Consider the following 15,327-nt stretch of genomic DNA (forward strand, 5'->3'; position numbering starts at 1 on the left):
ATTGATCAGATTTTTCTTCTACTTAATTTTATTTCTTTAATAAATTTAATGAAAGCTGTGTAAAAGAACTGTCACTCATTGTCAAAATTTTGTGGGACTGCTAAGATTATGGACTTAAAATTAGTAGTATACTAGGCCCAGCCAATATACGATCTTGTGATGTCATTAGCAGAATCAAATAGAATTCTGTGAATAAAGTAGAAGTATTAATCATGTTGTATGCAGTAATATCATATTTACAATTATTAAAAACAATACGTAATTCATTTATTATAGCCTTTATTTGTATTAAATTATTTTTTTAATAATAAAAGCTTACTTGAAATTCAAACTTCTAGTAACTTCACCACCTTAGCTAAATTCACCACCCTAGCTAAATTAATCACTATCACTTTCACTTCCACTTTTAATATAAAATGTCTGTCATTTCATCTATCAGTGGTTCAGTTTTTCAAACTCTTTTTCAATATTTTTTACTTCTTCACAATAGGGTTTCAAGTCACCTTCATTCATGAAATTAATTTTCTCCATAGTTAATTTAACACTTGTGAAAGAAAGTTAGACTTGCCACATGTCTTTTTACAGCTGACTATACAATCTCTATCAGATTCAAATCAGGATGGTATGGTAGGAGTCTTAAAAGAACATGATACCCATGTTTTTCAAAAGTCCATTCACTTGATATTTGTACTTTAGTTTTATGTAATTTTACTAATTCATATAACTGTGGTTTCAGCATTTTTGAACTATATGGAATATGGGTTTTCTCCAGCCAATTGATCACATCTTTTCTTCTGGGGTTAGAATTTGATGCTTATCAATACCTATATTGTGATAAGGGTGTTGTCAACTACTACTGACACTGGTGGAAGTTGAAATAGTTTTCACGCGCCTATTTCATGAAATTGTCTGTATTCATGTTGTCATGGTACTAACTTCCAAGTTAGTAATGCGTTCAGAATAAAACTTGATTTCTCCTCCACCATGAATTATTATTGAATGGTCATCTTCATTAATCAGCACATGAAGTCCAACAATACCATCAGACCACGAATTGTCAAACAACGCAAAACTATTTCATCCAAATAAAAAATGTAGCACTTAGCCATTGCCTGCAAATATTCAATTCTCTTCCACCTGATATCAGATTTCTCAACTAAAAATTCTTATTTTCAGTTTTATGCAATTTGAAACCTAACTTTCAAAATAATAGCTAAAGTTGATTCACTGCCTTTAAAATCAGTAATGACTGAAGTTCTTGCCTAATATTTTTTAAAGTAGGTAATTAATTCATCTTTTAATAAATTAAAAGATTTTTAACTATACATAAATCAAAACTGTCCAGTCCACTGACAGGTTTTGAATCTTTATATACCTTTTTGACATGCTGAAAGAATACAATTGGGATGTTAACTTAAAAATCATGTCTTTATCTACTGAGTTTTTAAACCTGTGTTCTTGATATCTCACAAGCAGCAGCAATTCTTTCTTCACATTTTTGATTCCCAATTATGTTTCAGTTAATTACCTTCTTTTAGAGATTCTTTTTTCATAAATTATAACACTATTAATTTGTCTTTTTTAACTAAACTAAAAATACATTTTTAATGAAAACATTTTTTTTTCACTACGGTTTTAAATTCTGTCATAACAAACCACACTAACACACGAACAAAAATAAAACAAAAAGTAATATGTTACAAAAAATTAGCGAAAAACTGAGTAATTATAAAATACAACCGCACAAAAAGGTTATATGAATATCTTCACTGAACACAATGTAAACTGAACTAAAGTTTCTTTAGACACACCTTGTGTACTACGAATGACTGATCTAAACATAATCGTGGCAGAAAGACAATTTCTAACTGCATGTATGAATTTTTATAGGCCTATACATAATACCAATCAGAGCATTGGTCATTGGTTAAGGATCATTGTTGTTAAGCATTTATGCATATAACACTCAAGTGGAAAGAATTTTAACACACAACATAAATATATTGTTTGGGTGCCCGTATTAGTTGAAAAATGAAATAAAAATAATTGCGCGCAATACAAATAAATAACCAATAAAAATTGGTCAGGGTGACCACCTAAATGTTTTATGTGGTCAGGATGTGATGTCACAAGCTTGTAGATTTGCTGGAGCAATACGAGCTTTTAAATACCTAGCTTTTTAGAATTAATTTTTTTTTTTAAATATTTTTCCACAGGATATATTTTTTTAATAATTTGTAGAAAAAGTTTTACCTGAAAAAATCATTTTCTTTTTGAAAATAAATTTGTTTTCAGTAAAGCTTGAAATTGGCAATTTCTGTTTGTTTTGTCTTTTCTGTTTCTCCTGCACAGGAGAATTATTTGCAGAGAAATAATAAATATAATCTAACCAAACTTAACCTACGCTCACTAGTCAAGGTTAGCAAGCAAAGCGAGCATAGGTTGTTTGGTTAATAATATTTATAATTTATATAATTATTGCTTATAAATATAAATGGGCCTTATATTTTAAATATAACAGTATTGTTATATAACATCTATTTTAAAATGTCTGTACCAAATGAAACAAAATATAAACAAAGCATTGTTCTCAATGCTTTGTTAAAAACTTATTTCATCAAATACATATAATTTATGTCTATGTAGATAAGCTACTAAAGAATAACAATTATAATGAGTTTGAATAGTTATTCCTTAAAAAAAACCATTGTGGGGGGAGAAACAGAAAAGACCCCTAATGTTTATTTTATCTGGTCACAGATGAATGAGTACCTGTCAGTTACTCTTTGATTAAAAAGTTATAGGAAAAATTGATCTCTTGCCCAAAGTCCTTTTAAAAAATATAAAAGTTAACATTAATTTGAACATTAAATACTACATTTAAGACAAAACAAATGCAAAGAAAAAGTATTTTTCATAGAAATATTTGGTCATTGTAATGCTTAAAATAAGAATGCTAGAACTTAGCATTTTTTTATCACTTGAGTAATAATAATAATAGACTGATCTTTAATTTCTTAGACAATAAAGAGCAAATTGATTACACTTGTTTAACATTAACTAAAACAAATTATGTTGACTGGCACACAATTAGTAGGGCAATGTGTAATACTGTCAACATTTTAAATTGAAATTGTTGCATGTCTATAAAAATTGAAAATTATTTTTCTATTTTAGTAGCTCCACCATATGAAAAGGAGTGACTACACATGCAAATGCAAAGTACAGTTTTGTACATATTTGTACACTGAAGTACTCAATGTTTATTTGCATTTTACACTTATTTATTGAACATTACCAGGTTACAAAATAAAATGCATAATAAACATAACAGCCAACACATAATAAATTTTACATTAATTCGCTATTACACTAAACTTAACTAAAAAAATTATTGCTTACATTTTTCTTAATACTAAAATTTCTTTATTTAAATTACACCTTGTTTTCATTTATTGTTTTTACCCAATTTTCCAGTCCTGATTGTTACAAGTTGAAATAAAATACTGTAGATATATTTTTATTTTTCATAGTTGACTTAGACAAGTTTTTTTTCATGAAATGGAATTTGTTTTATATGTAAAACTAAAAGTTATTGGGTAACTGAGCATTGCTATTCTTTTGAAACCTTATGAACATTTCCATAATAGTTATAACTATTCTACTCATTGCAATAATACTTGTTACTAGAATATAAATCCATACATATAAAAATAAAACTTAAACCAAGCTATTTGATAATTCCAACACAATTGTTAATCAATGATAATTCCAAAAAACTTAGTTTGTTCAACCTTTTTAATAAATTCCATTCAATATTAAATATAACAAACTAAATTCATTGGGTATTAAGTCAATGTGATTTGAAAATGTTATGCAAACATCAGTTTGCATAACATAAAAAAAATTAAATGAAATTAATTTTTACTCGAGGTAGTCTTTGTTATAAATATTGTGCCTTTGTTACACGCCAATTGTTAACTACACATAACGCAATCTTATTTGTATATAATACATTATGTATCTGAGTTTATTATAAAAATATAATTTATATATACATATAAATACGTATCTATATCAAGTACTATGTTATAGAATTGCAATAAATTTCTTATCTATATTTTATAATTTTTCAAAATATAATTTGTCAAAAGCCTAAACCAAATCTAAAAAAATTGCAGCTACTGTTTTTGCTTTTCTAATCTTTTAAACATGCATGGTATATAACTATCAGCGGCAAAGTAGGAAAGGTTAGTTAGTCATTGTAGAAAATAAGTAATGTGGGGGAGATTAGCTGGAACAGACCTTGCTAAATAATAGTATGAATACTAAAAAGATAAGTGACATCTCCCATTTATACATAACTAGCATGGAAACTTGAAATAAGTATGTGGAAAATAATTTTACATAAAATAATAAATATAAATCACATTGCTGCATGTTTTGTATCATAACCACAGCTTAACTATGTACTGTATTTTAATATTTTGATATGGTTGTTTGATTCTCCCCCCACCAAAAAAAAAGTAATTTTTCATATATCAATAGTCATATATATTTTTGTAAATTATTTAAATTGATTATATTTTAAATGAATATATGTGCGAAACTATTTAATTGTGAACAAATCATTTATCTATCCTGCTAAAACTATTTTTTACATTTTTTTGCTTGAATTTCAATGTTTAATTTGCATTGAAATACTAACAAATTTTTATTTATATTATGTAAATTTTATTGTAGTAAATTATACAATCATTAAATTTGATTATTAGATAATAAAAATAAAATTTGTAATTTAGTAAGTGGCACAAAATTTATATAAGAGAACAAACTGTGTTACAGAGATGGCTGGAAAGGCTGGCTGGAGAGCCTATGTATGGCATAGATGCAAAGAGAAATCGTAACATGTATCTGGCCAAATTGCTTATAGCAATGATGGATAATAAAGTTGCTGGACCATTCATAACATTTCCTCCTGCAGGTCCCCTTCCCAGTGCAGCTCTAGCGTTTGGTCTTGTTCCTGAAGATGAAATGGTAATTACAAAACACAATAAAAAATAATTGTAAAAATTAAACAGTGAACTATTATTTGAACTTAAAACCTGTAAGATGTAAGCTTTAAAGCACATAAGAAATGTGACAAATGGAGATCAATACCCAGAGCACTTGTAAAATAAATTGTCATAAGCAGTTGTAAAATAAATTTTCTTAATTACAGCATATATATTCATTTTGTTATGGATTCAGTAGAATTTTATATATAATATAAAATGAAGTATATACATAGAACAGTCAATCTACACAAGATGAATGAATAAAGAAAGAATATTTGGAACTATTAGTAAATTATTTTAAAGAATAGCTTTTACAGTTGAATAATAGAGAATACCTTCATTCATGCAGCATCAAGCTGGTTTCTGCTCTTCACAAGTTGGTGTGTGTGTACATGTATTGTATGAGTATCTCTATTTATGTAAAGCTATATTAAATAAAAATCCTGCAATTAAGGGGTAAAATAATCTAGTAAGAGCAAAATCATATTTCAACCAATGTGGGACAAGAAATTGAAAGTTAAGGATTTTTATTGATTTTTAAGGATTTTTTTTAACAAATTGGGATCATTCAAATTTGATTTAAAAAGTAAATAATGCAAAGTAGGTAAAAGGTGTGGAATATCACCAAATCCAGATGAAAGTAGAATCAAATAGGGCCTAAAAAATGAATGTAGAACAGCACACATTATGTGTTTCCATGTATTTTCTTGCCATCTATGGGGAAAGTATTTTACTTTCTTTATTTGACTTTACTCTGTGCATGACATCTCCACAAAAGATGCCTAACCAGTTGAAGATAAAAAGATGCAAAAATGACAAAAGTTTCACAATTTCAACTTATTTGTTTAGCCAAGAAGTGAGATTCTGGGAAATCCTGTAAAAATGAAAACTAAATCTGAATGTTTAAAAAGTAAAATGATATGACTAGTAATGTTTACAAATGATTTACAACAAACTTCAACCTTGCCACAATTAATTACAAGGTTTCTGCCATCCACTATTCAAGGTTTCTACCTTGGACAGTGGTTTTATTCGAGCTGGCCTTGGAGCATTAGTAACAGATCAGTTTGGAAGTTTTTGTATGAGCAACTATTTTACCTTGAGATTATTCTCAGGGTACTAATCCAAACTTTTTAAGTATTTTCTTTCTCAATGGAAAGAATTCTTAATATACACCTCTAGTGGTTAGTTGGAGAACTGTCACCAGCATCAGTTTACTGTCACCATAATCAGTTTACTGTCACCATAATCAGTTTACTGTCACCATAATCAGTTTACTGTTACCATAATCAGTTTACTGTTACCATATTGGCTGGTATTCTGGGTGTCCACTTAGTCTGTTTTTTACCTGAAATGCCAATGGAAGATTTGCCCTTAACACACATGGATTGGTTGAGGAGGCCCAGTAGCATAGCCTGCAAGGTCTCCCAATCTCAATCCTCTTTGACTTTCTTATGGAGCCATTTAAGAAACACCTGCAAATGACACATGTATACAAAAATTGGTGGATACCATAGAAAAATTGTTCATAGTTTAAATTCTGATAGTTTTAAATAACAAATTTCTGTATGTATTTCAAAAATGTATTAAATACAAATTATTTAATATTTCATGATTTCAATAATTTTATTGTAATATTTTAAATATTAAATTTAAGATAGTTGAGAATTTTTTTAGGAGGAAATGAAAACTAATTCTTTTGTACAAAATAATCCAGCAGTTGCAAAGATATTAACAATTAAAAAGTCTAATGACTGCCATATTGAAGTGGATTGACAGAGATTAGGTTCATTTTTTATAAGTAAACCTCAAGGTACCCTAGAATGAAATTTCAGCTCTGTGATTAACCATTCCTGAAAGTTTTTTAAATCCAAAATGGTGCATAGCTGGTAGTTATCAGACTTAGTTTTATTTCGATCTGGAGGATCATTCTCTGAATTTTAAAGCTATTTACTAAGAATATATAATTATATAATGTATTGCCCCTTAATGTACTCATATTTTTTAATCAATTTTTTTGACTGATTAAATGCAAACTCACCTTAATCTATTGCTTATTGAAGAGAGGGGCAACCTTGAACTGCCCCTTTTACAACCTTGAATTGTTTCTTCTTGTATATTGTACTTAAGACTTGATTTATCATTATTTATCACTCTTTATAATAATTCACTCTGTAAAAGAAAAAAATACCCTTTGAAATTATGCCACCTCGTTTAAATGAATATCTTCTTAGTGAAAGAATTATCCATGTACCTGAGCCAAAAATTCATATAACCATTACATTCAATATTTGCAAGAAGTATGAATTTTCCCTGCGTAGATTACAAACTAAGATACAAATTGAAAAAAATCAAAATGTTTCAAAAAAGTATAGAAAATTACATTCTAGATTATGGCAAGAATCAAATGCAAAAAAAGATTTCTCTCTTGCCCCAGTCAAGTGTATATGAATACATACAGTAATATCTTAGGATATATGAATTTTAATTTTAAAGCTGCCCTACACTCTGTGGTATTGGAAATTGGAGGCATGAAAACTTTGAAAGACGCTCAAACCTGTGTGCTAGCACAGCTGTAAAGTATAAACTTAAGAAGTTTAACGCCACACTTAAATTACACACGCTAGCTAAAAGGTAAAAATAATTTTAGGATGGTATATCAGAGTTGATTTGACAACAAGCTTTGATGGTGATATGCATGATTATGTTAAAGTTATTACTTTGAATTAAAAATTTGATATTTTTTCCAATTTTTTTCATGTGTGATTGTCTAAAGAGAGGAGAGCTCACCAAAGTACTAAACTGCTCCCCACTCTTTAGGCCATTCATCACACATATGAAAGATTGGCAAAAACATCAAATTTTTCATTTGAAGCAGAGTTTTTAAATATTGCATATCACCATCAAAGTTTGTTGTCAAATCTATGAGATACTGTTCTAAAATTATTTTTTACTTTTTAATGTGTTTGAGTGGTATTTTTTCTCTTCTTTTTAGTGCATTTAATGAATGGTTTTTAAAGTTTTTTTTTTTTTTTTTAATTATATTTTGTTTATTCAATTTCTCATTTTATGAAAATTGTTAATATTTTAATAATCCCCATGTGTAGTGTAGTTTTGTGGGGAATGATTCATTCAGTTTTCATCAATTAAAAAAAGTAATAACTGCAAGAGCAACTGATGTCTCTATTACAAGTTTTTATGGCTACCTGCATTCCTTATAGTGATTTCCTCATCAAAGTATTGCATTGTTCAATCACTAATATATATTTTTGTAAAACTTTATTTGATGAGATTCTAATTTATAACTATTAAAAAAGGCTAATACTGATAGACATACTGCTGTATTGACATCTGGTTTTAATCAGTAATTATAAATTATCAATCTCAATCTCGCTTTCATATTAATGTATAATCATACTTGCACTTTTTTCATCTTTTAGGAAGAAAGTTATGATCTTGCATTAGATTGGCCTGATAGAGAACTTAACATGACTGAATACAGGTTTAAATCTACTGATGGACGAACATATGTGTCTACATGTGCGTTACCAAATAATACTGGAGCAATGGGCTATGTTGGTATAACTACTGGTGGTGGTGAAGGATTATGGCTGAATAGAGATGGTGAAAGAATGTATGTTAAAAATGTTAATCTTTTTATTGATTTTTAATTTAGATACAAAATCTAATTTGCTAACATATAAATTAGAATATAATGTAGGTCATTGGTCCACGAAGATAAAATTAATTCTTGGTACATGAATTATATATATTATGTCTATTTTATAATTTCCTCTTATAAATATTTTTTAAGCTTAAGCACTTAATCATCAGCACTTTGATCATTTAACCTCAGTGCTTAAGCACTTAATCATCAGCACTTTGATCATTTAACCTCAGTGCTTAAGCACTTAATCATCAGCACTTTGATCATTTAACCTCAGTGCTTAAGCACTTAATCATCAGCACTTTGAGCATTTAACCTCAGTGCTTAAGCACTTAATCATCAGCACTTAGAGCTATTGTAGCAGTGACAATCTTAGGTGTAAATATATATATATTTACATTTTATTAACATAAATTAAGTTATGTATTTACATTAGCAACATTTTATGCATAAAATGTTGCTAATGTAACAATTTATGCATAAAATATGTTGCTAATGTAACATTTTTACAAAAAATGTTTGATGTGAGCGCACTAACAGCAATGCACTAGTCGTTAATGGGATCATATCGCCTAATGCAAAACATTGTCAATGCTATCAATTTTTTATTGAACGTTTGCCTTAATTCATCGATAGTATGGGATTCAATTCATAATCTATTGTTCAGATAGCCCCAAAAGAAAACTCTCAACTAGACAAATATGGGACTTAGGCTAATGCTAAAGTGGCTAAAGGCTAATGGCCCTTTCCATAGTTTTTCTTCTATAAAGCAGCATTAATGCGTGCTAGTAAACCATTTGATGTACAACATGTCTGTCTTGTAAGTGTACAGTTTCTTGTTGTACAATGAGGAAGGAATATCCTTTATAAAGGTTTCTTCTTTCTAACAAATATTGCATGATAGCAGCCTGTGGGTCTCTGAAATCTGTTAAGAAGCTTAAGAATGACACATTACTGATTGAAGTATTTAGTAAAGACCAATATCAGAAACTCCTAGCTCTTAAGAATCTAGGGAAAAATAAAGTGGTAGGGTAAAATAAAATAGGCTGAATTTTAACAAGGGAGTGATTTGTGTTCTTTGCAGATATGTCTGCAAACCATGACCATTAAACTATGGGGAGAGGATGTGAAGTAAAAAGATTTCCCTCAATGAAATCTTAATAGCTGCCAATATTCCACTAGTAACAAATATCCCTGCAGTCTCAGTGAAGATGTTTGTGCCAAATGATTATCTGCAACATATAACTTCCTCCAAATTTTGATATCAGTGAGGATGATCTGTTTAGTCTTTTTTTCTTTATTCCTATACCCTGCCTAATAACTAGATTTCACTATACATTGAACTCTTCCTGAGGCACTATAATTGATAGACTGAGGCAGAACTAAGATCTCTGCTTATTGAACAGTGGATTGCACCTTCATCAGGTGCATTTTCATGTATCGATCTATCCTTGGTGTTTAGAAAACTTTACTCCCATGTCTTACCTGGTGCCTTTCCAAGAACCATAGACTGGTTGTTGTAATGTCTGTATTAGTGATTTGCCTCAGCCACAGATAAGCATTTCAGAAAGCAGACTAGATTATGAACAAGGATTCATTAAAAGTGGTAGCACTATCCACCAACTTGCCAAGTTTACACATCTGATTCTCTATAGAGCCAGGGCAGCCTGCTATTCCTTGGTGGAATGAAGACTAAGTAATCATGCACTAAGTAATCATCATAGGGCTTTAGGTAGTTTTATCGAAGCCTGAGGAATAAATAGCTCTGTACCTTGTGCAACAGAAATATTGGCTGAATTACATGGAATCCATTTCTTGGACACCATTATCTGTTCTTTGTATGGAGAAAGATTCAGAAAATGTGTGTGGATTGGTAGGCAACCGCAGCCAATTGGACTACAAAGCGGCGGATCCTTGTTACTGTGCAAATTTATATGGTGAACAGATTGTTTAGGGCAGTTTCACTTCATTTTTTCTGATGAAAATTTGTAAAGTATGTAAGTATGTAAAGGATGGCAAAAAGCTGCATCAGGGCTTGTTGGTTCAATTTACATGGAACTTTATATTTGATGTTTTTGTGGCTTTTATTGGTTAAAAAAAACTGATGTTTTCTTTTATTTTAACAGGTGTCTCTCAGATGTTATGGGTGGTGACACAATAGATACTATAACACCAAAGACATCATTGAAAGAACAAATTGAGTTGGTAAGCCTATTTTTTTATAAAAAAATCGGTTAGAAAAATTGTTGTTGTGCGTGCGCACATATTGCATGCAAGATGATATAAATCTAAAATTATTTTTTTTCCCAGGTTACATCGTATAAGATGAAATCAAAGTTTGAAATTGATGAACCACCACCTTTCAAATATCTAATTCGTTTACCTGAGTCATCACTTTCTACTTCAAATCTTGTAGAAGTTAAAACTCGTCCTTGTAGTCCAACAAGTTGTAAAATACTAAGAGAACAATATCCTGAAGAACTTGTATGCACGTAAGTGAGACATATATTTGACACCCTAATGACAAAGCTAGGTATTAAGCAAGCATGCAAGCTAACCTTGTTTAAATGAATGCTGATAACAGTAGAATAACTCGTGATATTATAACAGATGTTACATTATTTTAATGTTTTTCAGTACTGTAAGATCATTATAGTTCATAATGATTCATTTCAATACAAATATTGAAATGATCAGGTATTTTGAATACATTTATAGATAAATCTTTTCTTTTTTTTTAAATTAGTGTTATTTAAAAAATTCAGAATTTTTCTGTAAAAGAAAATTAAATCTTTATTGTAATTTAAATAAATTGGCAGGTGGAGATTTTTCAAATAATCTATTAAAAATGACAACCAAACCCTTGGTTTGGTTTAATTAAAAGTGGATATTTTTTAAGAATAAGCAAAATTTTCTTTTTTTTTTAGCAAAAATATACATAAAAACATATTTCATTTTAATTATCAGTATACACAAATCATTTTTACAGGTGCTACATAATGACAACCAGTTTATATATCTTAAAGAGCTTATACATATAAGCTCTTATGAGCTTAAATAATTAAAGCTTAATAATATAAACTTTTGAACTGACTGTGATATTGGGGTCTTTTTCTTTTTCCTGTTTAGCCTCCGGTAAATATCGTTTAGATAATACTTCAGATGATGAATGAGGATGATATGTATGAGTGTGAATGAAGTGTAGTCTTGTACATTCTCAGTTCTGACTTTAAAAGGATGATGACTTTACTAGGACTTGAACGCTGGAACTCTCGACTTCCAAATCAGCTGATTTGGGAAGACTCATTCACCACTAGACCAACCTGGTGGGTATGTGATTTTGGGGTCTGGAGGATGTGAAAAGCAAATATGTCAATTTTCCAGATGTTGAATCATGGTAGTCATTAAAATAGGTAGCTTTCTTATGAAATATTATAAAAATATTTCTGTTGCCCTAAAAGCACAATTTCTGAGCAAGATTTGATTTTAAACAAAGTTTATATGCCTAAATATTCCCAAAAGAATTAGAATTCCTTAAAAAATCAGGACAAGCTTTTAAGATATAAAAAATGGTTGTCATTTTATATGTATTTTTATATAAATAGTTTGTTAATGGGCAAAATCAAACCATGCGGAGCATTTTTAAAAAAAACAAAATATCTGTATAACTTAAGTAAAATATCAAAGTTCCTACTATTCTTTGAATAAGTGCTGAAGACAAAAAATATCCATATGTCCCTAATATGCACAGTATCAAATCTGTTCATCATTAGTCTTCTAAACATAACATAAAACCTTTATCTGAAACAATTTTTCATACGACCAAGCCTCTTACAGCAAGGGATGACAAAAATATTGCTGGAATTGTAAGAAGAAACATTGTGACAATGTAACCATTGTCATATTGAGTAAATTTAAGGTTTTTCTTAACTTTAAGGTGAACTTTTCTTAACTCAGCACTGGTGAAATCTGCTTTCACCTCTGCTTTTAATTTCTGGGTCACGAAATAAGCAAGATTTGAGTTCAATATGGTTGAGATGTTTTTTGTGCTGGTCATAGCCTTGCTATTTTACCTATTAAATTTAAGATTGCAAAGATAATGTAGGTAAAAGTTAAGCCTGAATGAAAAAAGTAAACATAAGTACGGATATATATATTTTAAATAATTAACTGCAGGAACTTTTGACATAATTAAATGAACACTAGAAATTGAAAGTACTGAATATATCTTTAATAGTTGACCATGTAATAGAGGTCAAGATAAAGCTTTTTCCTTAAGATAAAGCCCACTTCTATAAAACTGAGAAAAGTATCTGATATAACTAAATTGATTGTAACTATACTGATTGCAATTTAATTCTATGGGCTTCTAAAGACACATGTTATGATGAACTATCATAACATGTCAAAAGTAATAAAGTGCACTGAAGTATTAAGTCACAAAATCTCAACCTTTTTCCAAAAGCTTTGCTTAATTTTTAAAATTTTTTAGTTACAAAAAAGATAATAAGTTACAAGTTACGAAAGTAACTAAAAAGACAATGATTATTTACTACAGGCATTTTTTTGAACTGATTTAGGTAGGCATAAACTTTTTGTGACATCATAAGTTTGATAAGAAAATTAGATAATGCTAGAAATCTAAAAAATAGTTTAAAAATTAAGCAAAGCTTTTGGAAAAAGGTTGAGATTTTGTGACTATTAATAATTCAGTGCCACTTTATTACTTTTCCCATGTTATGATAGTTCATCATAACATGTCTTTAGAAGCCCATAGAATTAAATTGCAATCAGAGCACACAGTACCCAATGAAAATACATTTCTCTGTGAGAAGGCTAAATAAAGCAGTTCAGTTTTAACCAGATTTTTACATATCTGAAAAATACCTTTCTCATGTTGATTAATTGTATAAATTGTAATTTATGGATTAGGAAACAGTTAAATTTCTGAACTTTATGAAGCTTCAGTTGAAATCTGTGTGACAGGATGTTGTGTACATCTTATTGAAGTCTTACAATGATAGGATTTTAAGAGATGGGAAACTGAATTTATTACTTAGATGTGCATTTAATATATGTAATGGTAAAATGTAATATATGGTAATACTGTAATATAAAAATTAAAAAATTATCTTTATAATGAATGACTGATTTATTCACATAAATTTCTCGTGACATACGTCAAAACAGAACATTTGGTAAAAACTGCTCATAATCATGTTCTAAGTACTGTACTGTTTATACATCGTAATGTACCCACTTTGACAAGGATACGTAGATAGCACACGTAAAATCTTACAAATTTATTTACTGTCTACAATTTGTTTACAATTTATAATGCACATAACAGGTTGATAAATAATATATATTACAATTTTAATACTAGGTTCACAATAATTTAGCGCACTAATAGCGTTAAAAACATAACTATAGGATAATCACTAAATTGTTGATTTTGTTCATAAATAACTATCGGAACAGCATCTCGACTTAACCAAAATCCACAAATAAAATACTCAAGATACACTTCATTACTTTAATTGTAACTACGAATGCTCACACACTGCTCGCATTTATCGCAAATCGTACTGAACTAAAACTCTGAACGTAGCGCAAGGGTGTCTATTACAATACCTCCTAACTATTGCAGTATACGGATTTATGGTCCTTTGCTGTTTGGTATGCCTAGTGAAATGATTGGTAATATAGAAAACCTTCGTGGTTGTGAATTTTGGTTCTGCGTTTCGAACCAAAGGAGTTTGCGGCGGCAGGAATCCGATAAAACGATTTGTTTATCTTACGTGGCACGCTCCCGTTCCATCAAGAATGCCTTTAATAAGGCCAATTCTCCTTTAATTTGTGAATAGGGTGTCGGAAGCGATTTAAGGTTCTGACCCATGTTGCAACTATTTTACTACGCACGAGTGCTGCGGTTTGTTTGGACTGGCCTGGATTGTTTTGTGTGGTGAACGCGTCTTCCCAAATCTACTGATTTGGAAGTCTGGAGTTCCAGCGTTCTAGTAAAGTCAGTTATTTTTACACTGATTTGAATACTAGATCGATACCGGTGTTCTTTGGCGGTTGGGTTTCAATTAACCGCACATCTCGGTAATAGTTAAAACTGAGGCTGTACAAGACTACACTTTATTTACCCTCATACATATCATCCTCATCACCCTCAGAAGTATTATCTGAACGGTAATTACCGGAGGCTAAATAAAAAAAAGAAAGAAGGCCTGGATTGTTTGGACAGCTAGAGGCAGCCCATTAAGTGATACAGAGTAAGGAAAGGATGGGGATAATGGAAGTGATTTCCAGAGCGATCTTGTAGTGTCTTCTTTTTAGCCTTCTTTCTTTTCCTTTTTATCTTTGAATAGCTGCTATTCTGAAAAGTAGACATTACGCTGGTGAGAGATTATACTTATTCTGAAGAGTGGGTCTGCATTTTCAAAAAAATTTGAGAAAAATGGTACAAATGGGGTTTAAAAATGGCTTGGCTTTATTTGATAAATTAGTTTTAAAAAACCTGTTTTGGTATTCATGACTATTTTGAATGAAAGCTTTATAAACTGTGGTAAACTTTGTCATAAATTTAAAAACTTT

General features: G+C 29.8%; 1 long non-coding RNA gene across 2 annotated transcripts; it reads right to left on the minus strand.

Annotated features, from left to right (window-relative positions):
- Positions 1 to 4,166: 4,166 nt before the first annotated feature.
- Positions 4,167 to 14,405, minus strand: LOC142331295 (uncharacterized). Of its 2 annotated transcripts, none has more exons than XR_012757955.1 (3): positions 13,885 to 14,405; positions 7,099 to 7,229; positions 4,167 to 5,023 (listed from the first exon to the last, which is right to left on the minus strand). It is a non-coding gene; the product is annotated as an uncharacterized LOC142331295 (long non-coding RNA). The 2 variants fall into 2 exon arrangements; XR_012757954.1 differs by having other exon boundaries at positions 13,905 to 14,403.
- Between the last annotated feature and the right edge of the window lie 922 nt (positions 14,406 to 15,327).

The sequence above is a fragment of the Lycorma delicatula genome, chromosome 10, assembly GCF_047948215.1.
Source record: "Lycorma delicatula isolate Av1 chromosome 10, ASM4794821v1, whole genome shotgun sequence".
Lineage (NCBI taxonomy): Eukaryota > Metazoa > Arthropoda > Insecta > Hemiptera > Fulgoridae > Lycorma > Lycorma delicatula.